Source organism: Ananas comosus, linkage group 3 (genome assembly GCF_001540865.1).
Source record: "Ananas comosus cultivar F153 linkage group 3, ASM154086v1, whole genome shotgun sequence".
Classification (NCBI taxonomy): domain Eukaryota; kingdom Viridiplantae; phylum Streptophyta; class Magnoliopsida; order Poales; family Bromeliaceae; genus Ananas; species Ananas comosus.
The window spans coordinates 7669505-7685103 of NC_033623.1; the positions used below are offsets into that span (position 1 = coordinate 7669505).

Here is a 15599-nt window from a genome sequence, read left to right on the forward strand (position 1 = left end):
CGCCGATTTGCGCCTATTTCTCGCCGTTCTTCGCACTAGCTGGTTTGCGAGCCTTGGAGCAACTGCGGGTGGGTGGAAAGGACTCGCAGGGGAGGTATTTTCGCAGCTCCGACTCACAGGAAAGCTGAGTTGAAGTCTAGTGAGGTAAATTAATTAGTTTTTCTTTCTAGTTTGAGATTAGTGATAGTTTTTTATGTTGGTTCTTGATTCTTGCTACCAACTGGATTGAGATGGTTTAAAGTAGCAATTGAGGAGTGGTTTTGCTGTAATTCTTCACCCCAAAGTCAGATTTAAAGCCTTAGAGGTAATTAATGAGCTTTTTCTCTATTTCGATGATGAAAATGACGATATTGGTGAAGTAGTAATGTAGTTTTGAGATTTTATTCATAGCAGGTTTTCGAATCTATTTGAGCTAAATTTGTGACCTTGGGGGCTGGTTTAGAAGGTGTTTCAACCAGGGGTAAGCAGAATTTTCAGTTAGAAAACTGATTTCGCAAGATTCCGGCTATATTAGCTAGTATACGAGCGTTTTGATGCCGTTTAATGTTTGTTCGCAGTGAGAGTGCAATCGACCCTTGGATCGTCTTCGGCTGACTTGTGAGAGCTTTTGGAGGTTGAACTTGAGGTACTAAAGTGAACCAAAACAGGGATTTAAGTTACTACTTTGTATTAAGTGAGAATTGTGTCGAAATTGGACATTTTGGTCATAGTTTCAATGCGATTTTGATAACTAGTTTTCAGCAGGATTGAGGCCCAGTTGAGCTGATTTTCGGGACTCGCTTGGGCTGGTTCGAGCTTAGTACTAAGTACTTTCACCTAGATTGAATAGTAGATTCGACTGTTCTCTCAATCTAGGTAAGATATTGCTTCGCTTTCGATATTTGGACGAAGTGTGGTTCGAGACGTTTTAATTCAGCTTTTAGCTGATTTTGAATTGTTTATAGGGGACTTGAAGGCATCGGATTTACCACGAGTGTGAATTCTCCGACAAGGGTTGTCGACTTATAGGTAGGTTTGACCTAACCAAAGCAAGTGAAGCTCCTCTATGTTCTATATGATACTATAGAATTGACACATATGTGCGTTTTTGTGATTATGTGATTATGCGATCATGCGATCGATAAAGCACTTGGAACATATCACCATAGTGTTTGATATATTTGAAATAAAATCTCTAGGAAGTAGAGAACACTAATGCATAAAAGTATTTATGTTTATGTTTAGTTCAATTGAATAACTAGTGGACATATCTATTATGCTTCTATAAAGTAGAGAATAATGACATTCCTTGTGACTATTTTGATAGTACCTTAATAGTAGAAAGTTTCTAATGTCATATGTAAATTAGCATTACTTTCATGTGCTTATTAATCTAGTGGATACTAGCTATTGTCATTGTTCATTGTATTGAGAATTCTGATCAATAGATCGAGAGTGAGAACATTGCATACTATGACGTGAGGTTTGAGACATCTTGGACTATGGACTTTGCTTGCTTGCCATTGTGCTCATTCGCACACGCTTGTGAGGGTAGCTCCCTACAAGCCGGCACTCCGGAGTTGGCCTATGCGACAGATTGCTTGCCCGTGTGGGATTGGGTGCCGAAGTGGATTGCCGTGGGGAGTGTATACTACCACGGGGCCATTAGGCGCGGCGCAAGCTGGACTACCTTGTGTAGGTCCTTATGAATGGAATCAAAGTTCTAAATGACAGATGATTGTAAGGATTGATTACCAGTTATAGTGTATAGTATTTACTTACACGTTTATGCTTATGTTCATGTTTATGTTCATGCTTACAGTAATTGCTATGCTTTATTATTCAGTTGATTCATTACTGTAGAAAGTATGATTACATGTTGATTACATGTTCATTACCTGTTAGCATTGTAAATATATCATGCAATTACTCCTTTTATTTTCATTTAGTATATCATGAGCCTAGTGGTGTAATTCGCCGAGGCTGGCGGCTTACCCACTGGGAACTATTGTTTAATAGTTCTCACGCCCTTTTTATTGTTGCTTTTACAGAGCCACCTACAGGAGAGGCTAGGGATCACGGCAAGGGAATCGCGTCTAGCTAGACCTAGCTTGCGGTTTTACTAGGTGATCACCTTGCTACTCATGCCACGGCCGAGGGTGATGTACCCGTGTATAGAGAGACTATCATTGTATATGTATTTTGAGTAGCCCTGTGATGTATGTGATTAGTTGACTCGGGGATTATAGTTTGATACTTCTCTATGATGTTGAGATTTTGGGTTGAATACTCTTTGTTTTTCTGTTGATAGTATTATCGACTTATACTTTGCTCTGATATCAGGATAGGATTCTTCTATGTTTTCCTCCTATCGACATGTGCTTTTTGTAGACGCCTTATATACTGCAGGTGTACNGACTTGCTTTCTTCGTAGACGCCTTATATACTGCAGGTGTATGGCGGGTCTGTGCACGTGCCGGGTATGCTTCCGCTGGTATCCGGGCATGACATCCAATTCCAATCGTTGTTCCCGAAACTATCTTTGACTTTTAGGTTCATACTATTCGCCATTTCAAACACTTCCGGAAACGACTATTGTAACGAGGACTCTCCACACCATCGATCCGACCAAAAGTTGATAGTACTTCCGTTACCTAGTTTATAAGATGTTCCCAATTTGAAAACTTCTTTAAGGTTCAAAACTCCCTTCCACCAGAAAGAATAAGGTCTAAAGGATCTTCCCTCCATTAAAGGTCTACGTCTTCGATAATATAAATCCTGTATAATCTTGTTCCACTGTAGATGAGGTGCCGTGTGGAACTTCCACCACCATTTGACCAGGAAAGCTTGGTTCATAGTGGCTAAGTCCAAGATTCCTAGCCCACCTTCCTTCTTGCTCTTACAAACAGTCTTCCAAGCCACTAAACAGCCCGTTCTAGGGGAGTTACTTCCACTCCTCCAGAAGAAGTCTCTTCGGAGAGCTTCAATATGCTTGATCACCCATTTGGGCGCCTTGAACACCGACAAAAAGTAAAGGGGTAAATTGGTTAAAATTGCGTTCACCAGTATGAGCCTACCCCATCTTGAGAGGAGTTTGGCTTGCCATCCCTCAATTTTGTTTTGAATTTTCTGGATGATCTCCATCCATGTGTCTTTAGTAGGAGGTTTGGGGGATAGGGGAAGACCAAGATATTTGGTAGGAAGAGTGCCTACCCGGCACTCAAGTAAGGTCGCCAGTCCGGTCGCTTTTTCCACGCTTTGTCCTAAATAGTATAATTCTGATTTCTCTTTGTTGATTTTCATTCCGAACGCCCATTCGAAAAGACACCATAGATGTTTTAGGTTTCTCAAATACTTCTTTCTCGCCTCACAGAAGAAGAATGTATCATCCGCAAATTGGATAAGGGTAGTTTTGCTCGTTTTAGCTGGCCCAATTCCCTTGACCATATTATTGGAGATTGCTTTGTCCGTCATACGGGCAAGACAGTCTGCCACCAATAAGAAAAGGAACGGAGATAGGGGGTCCCCCTGCCGCATACCCCTCTTTGTTTTAATCCAGTTGGTCGTCTCTCCGTTAACTAGAATAGCTACTTTCGCGTAGCACACACAAAGTTTGAGCCATTCACACCACTTTGTATCAAACCCCCACCACTTCAAAATACTAAACAGGAACGGCCAATGGATCCTATCATAAGCCTTCTCAAAGTCTACTTTGACGCCGACCCCCTCGATGTTCTTCTTACTTCCCCATCCAATTAGTTCTGAGACTGCCACATACGCGTCAGAGATATTCCTCCCCTTCAAAAATGCTGACTGCGACGAGGATATCAAATCATTCATAACCAGTTCAAGTCGATTAGCCAAAACCTTTGATAAGATCTTTTGGATCCCGTTCAGTAGGCTTATTGGACGGAAATCGTTCGCCCGCTTTGCCCCATCGTTTTTAGGGATTAGACATATAAAAGTGTAATCGATTGGTGCGGTAGGCAACCTTACCTCATACAACTCCTGGAAAATATTAAAAATATCCCCCTGTAAGGTATCCCAAAAGGTTTGGTAGAATATAAGAGGGAAACCATCAGAGCCCGGCGCCTTGTCACTTCTGAGTTGGAAAACCGCTTGCTTAATTTCCTTCGCAGTGAAAGGTTTCGTAATCCACGTCAAATTGGGGGCCGTTACACGATTAGAGGAGAAAAGCTCACTCCACTCCCCAATTAAAGGAGGATGGGACTTTCTCATCCAGATTGAATTGCTCCTTTAAGTTGCGAAAGAAGTAGTTCTTTATTTCCTCGTCTGTTTGATACATAGCATCATCCTCGACAATCGTACCAATCCCATTAGCTCTCCGTCTACCATTGGCTATGGAATGAAAGTATTTTGTGTTTCCATCTCCTTCTCGTAACCAATGTTGTTTGGCTCGGGTTCTCCACATCGCTGCTTCATCATTTAAAACCCTTCTAAGTTTAGCTTTAAGGTCGTCTCTTTTCCTTATTAGATCTAGTGAGATCTCGCTCTGTTCTTCGGCTTTGTCGATTTTCTGGATTTCCCTCATAAAACAATTCTTTAGACCTCTAATACTGTAGAACTCATCCACGCACCATTCCTTAATTCTATTTCGATAGTGTCGCAGCTTCACCGTAAAGGTCAGCACTGCCGATTGTTTCTGTGTACCTTCCTTCCACCATCCCGGTAGTTTGGATACAAACTCCTCATGATTTAGCCATGCGTGTTCAAAATGAAATAATTTCTTCTTCTTCACCTTAGCACTACTTTTCGCAGTAAGTAGTATAGGGCAGTGATCAGACGTAATCCTGGGGAGGGCTTCAGCCTTCGTCAAAGGAAATTCCTGGTCCCATTCCGTCGAAAGAAGGAACTGATCGAGTCTAGCTAGCAAGAGTTGGCCTTCGTTTGCATGTTGGACCACGTGAAGGATTGATTAGACAGGGGTAAATTAATCAGTGCTAATCCTGTGATAAGATCGTTAAACAACGTCGAACTTCATTAGTTATGTATCCAAAAGTTTTTGGCCTATTTGGAATCGTGATAAAGTATCGTTTGAAAATTAATGCAATTTTTTAGGTATAGTAATTCCAGAGGAGCAAATGTGTGGGTAGAATTTTTGCAATATAAGCTAAAAGCAATACTAGAACGCTTCAAAAGATAGATTAAATAAAAAAGAAAGAGAGAGAACAAAAGAAACATTCTATTTTCGCATCCTTTCTCAATGATCAAGCATCCAATTCACACTAAAAATTGTTAGGCACTAGTTGAATTTTATTTAAAGATTAAATTTTATAACTTTTCGATATTATTTATTTTATGAATAAATAGTTTTAGATACGAGGCGGTACACAATGTAGCCATTGCATTATATTATCTATGTCTAAATTCAATCAAATCTCCCGTCTTGAGATAAAAGTATAATATTTTTTTTTTTTACAAAATAAATCATGGTGAAATTGGCAAATTCCTAGAAACACAATCTAATTGGTGTAGTGAGTGTTTAGCGTATCTTTTGGAAAATGATTATGGACCCAAAAGTATTTTTTGGCTTACAAGAGCATTTTACAATCTCGTTTTCAAAATTTGATTCTAATTTTTAGAATTAATTTTTTGATTTTCGAAGTCCAAAATTAGAAATAGGTAAAACCCGCTTCTTGAAATCTAATTCTAATTTTGGATTCAAATTTTAAATTTCTATTTTGAATTTAGCCTCAAATTTAAAATTTTAATTTTAAATTCGAATTTAATTTTTGAATTTAAAATTTTAAAGTTTTAAATTTTAAATTTTAATTTTAGTTTAATTTTAATTTAAAATTTAAAATTTAAATTTAAAATTTAAAATTCAAATTTTAATTTCGAATTCTCAAATTTTAATTTTAATTTTAATTTAANTCAAATTTAAAATTTTAATTTTAAATTCGAATTTAATTTTTGAATTTAAAATTTTAAAGTTTTAAATTTTAAATTTTAATTTTAGTTTAATTTTAATTTAAAATTTAAAATTTAAATTTAAAATTTAAAATTCAAATTTTAATTTCGAATTCTCAAATTTTAATTTTAATTTTAATTTAAAATTTAAAATTTAAAATTTAAAATTTAAAATTTATATTTTAAATTTGAAATAGAAAATTTTAATTTAGATTTAGAATTCAAATTTTAAGTTTTAAATTTTGAATTTACATTTTAAACTAAAAATAAAATTTTAAATTTTTGTGCAAATTTTAAATTTTAAATTTAAATTTACGAGTATCTAATGAATCCAAGCATATATGCGGTGCCAGAGTCATGTTTTGTTTGAAACATTGTATTTTGATGCCGAATCCGACGTGGCTTAATTTAATTATTGTCACCCGTCACTACTCCTACAGTCCTACTCCAACAAACTTAACTAAAAGTGAATGGAGTTTTGGTGTTTTCTCAAAATGCGCGTGCACCTCCAAAGTTGAAAAAGAGTGCACCACGGGCACGTAGCTATATATCCAGTGTTTGACCATTGGACCTTCTAGAAGTAATTATATATGTTGTTATATATATATATATATATATATATATGACGATTTTTTATTTTTCAATCAATTCTATTTAATTAGTAACGCTCCTGCTTTAGTTATTAGAAAATATAGCTCAACTTCTTTGGATCGATCTTTGACTACGTACGTCGATGGTCCGATGAAGACAAACACAGAAAAACGATCGAGGCAAAAAGAAGACTCATTGACTGTGGAGTTCGAAAGAGTGGAATCTTTAAATTAATTGAGCGAAATGTATATTGACTTGGAATCCATTAAAGGGGCGTTTGGATTGACGTATTTGTAGATTCAACGTAAGTCAAGAGTAGTGGTATTTGAGTTTTTCTGAAGTGTGATTATCTTTTTGTTGTTTGTTTTGACGTAACTCGTACTGCCTGAAAGTTAAATTCAATCACTTCTGTTGTTTGTTTTGATGTAACTTGGTGCTGGTAAAATTAGTTTTTTAAGTTCCGTTGTTTGTTTTGATGTAAGTAAGTGATTCTCATTATCTCCTAAATATAGTAGTAAATTTATCACTATAAAATTTAATCTTTTATATAATTAATTTTATTATTATTATTTAAAGATAATCCTAATTTATTATAAATAAGATAATTCTAACCCATTATAAAGGAAGTAGAGTTTAGATTTTACTGTTTAATAAATTTTTTAGAGGAAGTTAAGTGTAGTGAAAGTCGAGTTCGGCACTTTAGAGGAGGAAGTCGAGAGTAGGTGAAGTGGAGCTCTAACGTAACTTGAGTTATATTATATTTTTCACTTACATCAAAACAAATAACAAAAGTGATGGAACTTGAGTTCCATCACTCCACTTACACCAAAACAAACGGGCCCTAAATGGCAAGTACAACGCTTAAGAAAAAAAAAAAGATAAAATATATATATATTAAATTTATCGGGGTTATATATGGATTATTTTGAATTGACTATCTAATCTTACAAATTTTTAATTTTACTATCTAATCCGTAATTTATTTGATTTGAGTTAGTCAATTAACATCACCTTGACTTCACAATTTTAGACTACTTAATTACTTAACTTAATAAATTTGTAGTTGCGAGAACTGTATAAAATATTCCAACTAAATCTCCAAAGGTAAACGACGAATTCAAATTTGAAAGTCAAAATATCGACTCAAATCAAACAAACTGAAAGATTGGAGAGTAAAATCAAAGTTTTGAAAATTTGAGTAGTAGCCAAATCAAAATAGTCTATAGTTCAGATAAGTTTTATATTATTTTACTAAAAAAATAATATATTTGCTTTTGTAAGTGATTACATGTTATCCAAATCTCACTGGTTGGTTTTTTAATATTTTGATTTTTGGGAAAACTTCAAAATCCTTCCATGTGGTTTCACACTTTCTTATTTTAGTACTATGTGGTTTAAAGTGTATCAATTTGCCCTCCTGTGATTTTATTTTTATCTTTTCGGCTACTTTTTCCTTAATATTTCGTTAAATTGTATACAAAAAACTTAAGATATCCATATAGATTAATTTATCGAATATTTACTTTAGTACCCTTTAATTTTAACTTTGTCACTGATTTAAGAAAAAAAAATAATAAAATTGATACTAAAAAGTAAAAAACGAAATCACAGAGGGGCAAATTGATACACTTTAAACCACAGGGTACTAAAGTGATAAAGTGCGAAACCACATAGGGGGTTTTTGAAGTTTCCCCTTGATTTTTTATTACCTTACTGGAAAATAGATAACCACATCTTAATTAATTATACACTTCCGTCTCAACTCTTTTAATCAGATAGTGCATTCCGCAATCCTCAATACCAAATGGGCTATATTATATCTATTTCGGTCTGAGTTGTCAAATTGCTTGTTTAATTTGTTATGTAGTACCGACCGTTTCTAGAGCAAGTGGCAAAGAGTTTAGTGGTTGGTACTCGAAATCTCAAGTTTGAATCCTAGTTGATTCATATTTTCAGCTAAGTTTATTTCTAAATGAAATAAACGAAACGAATAGCGTGCTACCTATCTCTCTCAAAAAAAAATAAAAAAATTGCTATGTAGTGGTTGGAAGGTTTTGGTATGACGGGAAGGTGGAATGTACTTGTAGCTAGATTGATAAATAAACAAATTTAGACGAAAATCTGGTTCTTGATTGTACGAAATAGAGAAAGTTAGACGAAACAAGCCCTAAATCTCATAATCCCCCTGAACCTACTTAATACTATATACAGCTAGTGGGGTAGCAACAGCTGGTAATATATTATAACTTTTGCAGAATAAGATACATTATTGTAGCAGCATTCCAGTAATTGGCAAGGAGTGGGTCTTATAGAGTGGAGCTAGAATACCTTTACAAGTATCACCTCGGTGGTGCTTTAGTGTTTTTAGCCCTTGGATGGAGAGATGTGAAGTTGAGATGATTGTGGCAGGTGGTGGTGGGTGGAATAGTTTTTGATCCAAGGACTATTAGTAATTAAGAAGTAGATCCAATGGCTAAAAACCTAATAGCATCATGGGGGTGATACTTGTAAAAGTATCCTAGCTCAACTCGGGTCTTATATATATATATATATATATATATATATNCGTGCTCCTAAGCCGTTTTCGATGATGGAGCTTCCGAATCGACGATCGGCTCCGTTAAACTTTAATCTAGCGTATTTGAACTATCTAGAAAATAATTTTTGTGATTTTTCGGTATCATTTTCCTAGCGATCGAAAGGGTTCAAAATTAACAATTTTTAATGGTTGATGTATACCGTTTGCAAGTTTAACGGTGTAAAAGTATTCAAATCAAATGAAATTTTGATAGAAAATTCTTTATACTATTTACAGCAAGATCAATATGTTTGATCGAAAATTTTAATGCTATATCACCATTTTTTGTGAGATTTTTATTTTCAGCCGTTGATTTTGAACCCTTTCGATCGCTAGGAAAATGATATCGAAAAATCACAAAATTTATTTTCAAGATACTTCAAATATGTTAGATTAAGTCTAACGAAGCCGATCGTCAATTCGGAAACCCCATCATCGAAACAGCTTAGGAGCACGGAGGCCTCCGTGCTCCTAATAGCATACAAGACCTACTCTACATATATATATGGATCTAATCTGAATTTGTACGCAATTAGGCTTTTTTTAAAGGATTGTAGAGATGAGTGAACATTTCGAGTTACCGAATGCAAATTTAGTAAATTAGTCATAAGTCGAATAATTAACCAAATACTAATCCAACAATAATTATACGCACTTCATTAATCCTGTTTGGATATTATATTAAATATCCAATAAGCTTATTGGGTAAGAAGATTTTTCTATCTTGCTATTCATGATCTAAAGCAATAATATATTTTACAAAAGAGTGATTTATTTTATACCAAAATAATAATTTATATGTTGAACTTTTTGTCTATCGGTATGCTTTTTAAGATGACATTAAAATACTGGAAAAATATATAACCCAAATAAAATAAGAAGAACTGCAGCATTGCATTTGTCATATTTGATTGATTGGTACTTGGTTCAATATCTTCTACTGGGATCGAGTGATATTATCAGTCAAACATGCGCACTCGCGTGATTCGCGTTCCAAATTTGATGATGCGAAAGAAAGGGATGGCTTTGTATTGAGACATATATTTTGCGGCGGAATTTTCATACGAAGTAAAGTGAGATGAGAAGAGAGAAAATAAAGAGAAATAAAACAAAAAGAGAGTGAGAAGAGAGAAAGCAAGGAGACAGAAAATGATGCGGAAAGAAAAATGAAGGAAGATAAACCAAGAAAAAAGAGATCCGAGAGAAAGTGAAGTGATAAAAAAGTAAAAAGAAAGTGAAGACAGAGAAAATGAGGAAAGAAAAAAAATACAATGAGAGAAAATGATGAAAGAAAAAAAGAAAAGTGAGAGAAAGTGAGGAGAGAGAAAGTGAAGAGAGATGAATTTTTCTCTTTCACCTTCTTTAACTTTTTTTAATCTAGTAACCCCCTAGGTCAACAAAATTATATTGTTGGGAAGGGGTAAAGAAAGGTGAAATGATTATCACCCTTAATAGTTAACTATGCGTACCAAATATAATTAATAGGGGGTTGAAAACTTATAGGAATAATATTTCACCTCCTTTAACCTTATATATCAAACATACCCTAAATCTTAAAATTGAGAGGATAATATTAGATAAAGTTTAGATGAATATTTTAAAAATAGTTGTATTTTGAAACTGAGACACATTATGGAAGAAAAACTTGACAAACTTTTACTCTCTCTTTTATAAAACTAATCTTGAAAGAAATTTTAAATTCTAGATCAAAAAATTAAAAAATATATAAAAAATGAAAACATTAAGTCATCTTGCTTTGACACAATACCAGCCAAGATTTTTCTGTGCCTTAGACTAAGAAAGGTAGGTAGGCCTAACATGGTTCAAATTCTTATTATGTTTGGCATCCATCCCAATGGCATGGCCGTGTCTTAAAAAGTGTGGCTTTTTATCGTACTGGCATTGATCCCAATGGCCTGGTCATGTCTTAAAAAGTGTGGCTCATACCAGTCTGATAAAACCCACATTACATCCCCACAGGCTATATGAGTGAAGAAAATTTGTAAATTCTTTATATATTTCTATGTGCTTATGTGTAATTATTTATATTTGATTCGTACTTAAGATTACGTTGAATTGGATAAAATAGGAAAAATTAGAGCAGGAGGATTTAGCGACTCAAAGGTGGTCCGGGTCGTTCACACTCAATTGATCTCAAAGTATTACCAAATCATATTCCTCTCTCTAATATCACTAAAATAGGAAAAATTAGAGCAGGAGGATTTGGCGACTCAAAGGTGGTCCGGGTCGTTCACACTCAATTGATCTCAAAGTATTACCAAATCATATTCCTCTCTCTAATATCACTCTTTAATTTCAAAGTTAAATGCATCAGAGCCATCCGAACTTTTGGCCGTTTGTGAATAGTCACTTAAACTTTGTAAATTTATATTTCCCATCTAAACTTTCAAGAGTTCGAAAATAACCATCTACATTTATATTTTAACAATTTAAAATAACTATGATTAAGAATATAAGGGCATATTTGCTTCATCTATTTAGAATATAAAATCAAAATGGAATTCATTGATTCGATAGTTGTCGTTTATTTTATAAGAATCGGATTCCGGTTACCATTTCATTCCAGAATGAAAATGGCCAAATCCATTTATGGCCCAATCCGATTTTTATCCCAAATTGGCCCATTTCAAAATAAACTATTCAAAATTATCTTTCACCAACACCTACCTTCTCTCCCTTCATCACTTTTCTCTCTCTTAATCAAAATTCTCTCTAAAAAATTCTAAATTTTCATTCTAATTTTCATTCCAATAATGAACCAAATATTTTTTGATGATTCATTATTCAATTATCCATTCCAAAACAATTCAGTTTCATTTCTCATTCCTATTCCAATTATGAACCAAACATGCTCTAAATGTGCATAGCTAATTGAGAAAATTTGAGAGTATGAGTTAAAAATATAAAATTTTGAAAGTTTTGCTCGCTATCTACAAACGGAAAAGAGTCGGTGGTTCTAATTGCATTTACTTCTTAATTTTATCCTATGCTACTACCCAAGCTTTTTATGCATCCGATATTGGATTATGATATCCTTTTAAATTAGACCATGTTTGGATATATAGATAAATAAGTAATATTCTATTCAGTATGAGAATTTTTCATTGTGATCGAAGCTACGAGTATTCTCAAATGTCTATAATGGAATAGCATATTTGGCCTTTAAGGAAAAGATATATTACTTTGTAGGTAAAATTTATTGTCCCACAAAATTATAAATGCTAAGACCTTTTAAGGAATGAAATTCAAACTTGTATTATCCCATCATACACAAAAAAATTTTATATCGAATAAGATAAATTACCCCATATGTTAAACTTGTGCTATCAAATTAAACGTTTAAAGATAGAATATCATATTCAACTTTCAAGTTATTTTTTCAGAATAAAATATCTCATAGGTAAAATATATTATCCTACCAAATCATGAATATCAAGTACTTTGAAAAAACAAAAATCAAGCTCTTAGTTACAATCATACTACAAAAGTATTATATCGAATAAGTTATCCTTGGATAGTATATTCTTATAGGTTAGGAATCTGGTACTCACCCTGATACCAGATTTTGAGAATTTGTAACCTGCTCTGATAGCAACGTTGTTGATCTGGTACCGATTTGTTGGAATTCTGCAACAAAAATATTAAATTGAATTTTTACCGTAAAACTGTCTCCTCAGCAAAAGCTAATGCGATCACAATAGAGAGAAAATCAAATAAAAAATATACAGGTAAAATAAAATTTATTAAACAAGAGAAGAATTACACTTGACTTCTCTTCTACACATAATAGCTGTGGCACCCTACTTTCCAGGGAGTCACCCATCCTAGGACTACTCTCGCCTTAGCATGCTTAATTCTCTTAACCTCTTGGGCCTAACCACCGTCTAAAATGCTATAACCGGGTCAAGAGTCTTAGCCCTATTATCTCTTATATATATGACTATCTAGGGTCTCACATTCTCCCTCTCTTTAAGCCCTGATGTCCTCGTTAGGCTCAAACTTACAAGCATCAGGTTATGTGAGACTCGTCTCGTTAGTCTTAACTGACCTTGTAGGGGAGTCATGCTCTACCCACAATGGTCATTAGCATGAGAGTTTCGCTCTCCACGATGTGTAGTCTAGCTCAGCCGAGACTTATCTTATATTTTCAGCTGGTAACTGACTCTGATACCAACCGTAACACCCTACTTTCCAGGAGGTCACCTATTTTAGGACTACTCTAACCCTAGCATGCTTAACTCTCTTAACCTCTTGGGCCTAGCTATTGCTCAAAATGCTATAGCTGGGTTAAAAGTCCTAGCCCTATTATATCTTATATATAGGACTACATAGGTCTCACAGTAGCTTCAACTTGAGCCCTCTTTCTGAATCTCTCACCTTTCTCTTGTCTTCTATAAATTCAGAAAACCTCTCTCTCATTCTGTGCACCCATGCACAAGATATACTAATGACCCACGATTATAAAAGCCACACACGTCCTCTTGCACTCATACACTAAGAGCATCCAAAATCATAACCACCTTGGCCGTGCCATATAGGTGTGGCTAAGTCGTACCACTACCACCAAAATAATAGCACCTATGCTATATTTATAGCTTACATTAAAAATTTTCCAAATGCTAGTCCAATTAAATTTATACTCTAATTAATATTTAAATCTTAATATTTTATCTCCAACATATTTAAATATTAATCCTAATCTAACTAGGATTCAACTACAAATCTAACCAAATCTAACAATCCCCATTTTGGTTTGATTTGTAGTCTTTAGTCGTTGCATCGAGCTCGCCACACAAGCTCCACCTTTAGCTTGTCTCCTTTGCTCGATTCTGCCACATTCGCCGCTCTAGTTCAGAATGTATAAGCATCTCCATGAAATTTTGAAACCCAAATTGTCCTCGCTCTTGTTCTAACCATGCTCCAGTTCAAAAAGTATAAGCTTTTTCGCCTCGCACAAGACTCGATCTTGCTTTTGGACCCTCAAAGCTCCACCTGAGGTTAAAAAATTGCAACTCTTCAAGTCCAACGCGCCTAATGAGATCAAATTATGCTTTAAACATCGATCACTTCCAACGATAGGTAACATCGTGCTATAATGTCAATCTTCTACAAGGATCGGTAATCCGGCCAGTGCTTTGGCATCGATCTCTCCCAAGATCGGTAACCTCAGGCTCTAATACCAATTGTTGGAAATCTAGTATCGGTTGTTCGGATTCTACAACGAAAATGTCAAACCGAATTTTTACCATAAACCCCTTCCTTCTTCTCGGTAAAAGCTAATGCAATCACAATAGAGAGAAAATCAAAAAAAATAATATACAGATAAAATAAGATTTATTAAACAAAAGAAAAATTGCACCTGACTCTTTTTCTACACAAAGTAGTTTCCACTCTAGCCCTCTTCTGAATCTCTCATCCCCATCTCATCTTCTATAAATTCAGAAGACCTCTTTCTCATCATGTACAAGATATACTAATGACCCACAACTATAAAAGCCATATACGTCCTCTTGCACCTATACACTAGGTGCATCCAAAATCATGGCCATCTTAGCTATACCATATGGCTGTTGCTAAGCCGTACTACCACCACTAAATTAATAGCACCTATGCTATATTTATAGCTTACATCAAAATCTACTCAAATCCTAGTCCAATTAAATTTATACTCTGATTAATATTTAAATCTTAATACTTTATCTCCAACATATTTAAATATTAATCCTAATCCAACTAAAATTCAACTACAAATCTAACCAAATCCTAACAATCCCCATCTTGAATTGATTCCTTAGCCATTGCGACGAGCTCACTATTGGATTTTATTGGGTTTTATTGGGTTTTTGTGATTTAAAACTTGTTAAGGCCTCTTGAGAGCCCAATAATTATTAATGGGCTTTGCTTGGGAGCCCAACTAAAGTTTTCATGTGTGTAGTTTAGTCCCACATTAGAAACCAAAAGGGTGTTATTGGCATATATATATTCCTTTATTCTCAAGCTAGTTACTTGGGAGAAAATGAGAGTTATGCTCTCGTTTAAATACACACATGCTCAACATGAGCACGAGCTGGGCCGGGCTGGGGGGGCGGCTGCTCGCGCGGTCCATACATCCGGTTTATTTTATTTTATTTTTTTATTTTTAATTTTTTGGTTTTATCTTTATCTTTATCTTTATCCTAATCCTAATCCTTATCCGTATAATCATAGGCTTATCTTGTTCTACATGAATTTAACGCGTTGAAGCAAGATTCTTGCCTTGGTTATAAATACTGGACGAGGTTGCACGAGTTCGGGGTGAACTGACGTATACCTAAGAGAAAAACCTACCATCTACCTCGTATTTCCTGCTTTCTCGTCATTAATCTTTTCCGCCGATTTTCGCCGAGCTTTCATTGCTGGATCTGAAACTTGTTTGGTTCATCTTGCGGCAACTTGAAATCGTGCCGACGGGGTGGAACGTGGTCGTTGTATCGTTGGATGTAATTGCCGGGAAGCCTCG

The 15599-nt window shown here is 34.8% G+C and overlaps 1 long non-coding RNA gene across 1 annotated transcript; it reads left to right on the forward strand.

The window, feature by feature from the left end:
• Positions 392-2253, forward strand: LOC109708330. Its single transcript, XR_002215711.1, has 5 exons — positions 392-460; positions 558-625; positions 745-855; positions 945-1008; positions 2031-2253. It is a non-coding gene; the product is annotated as an uncharacterized LOC109708330 (long non-coding RNA).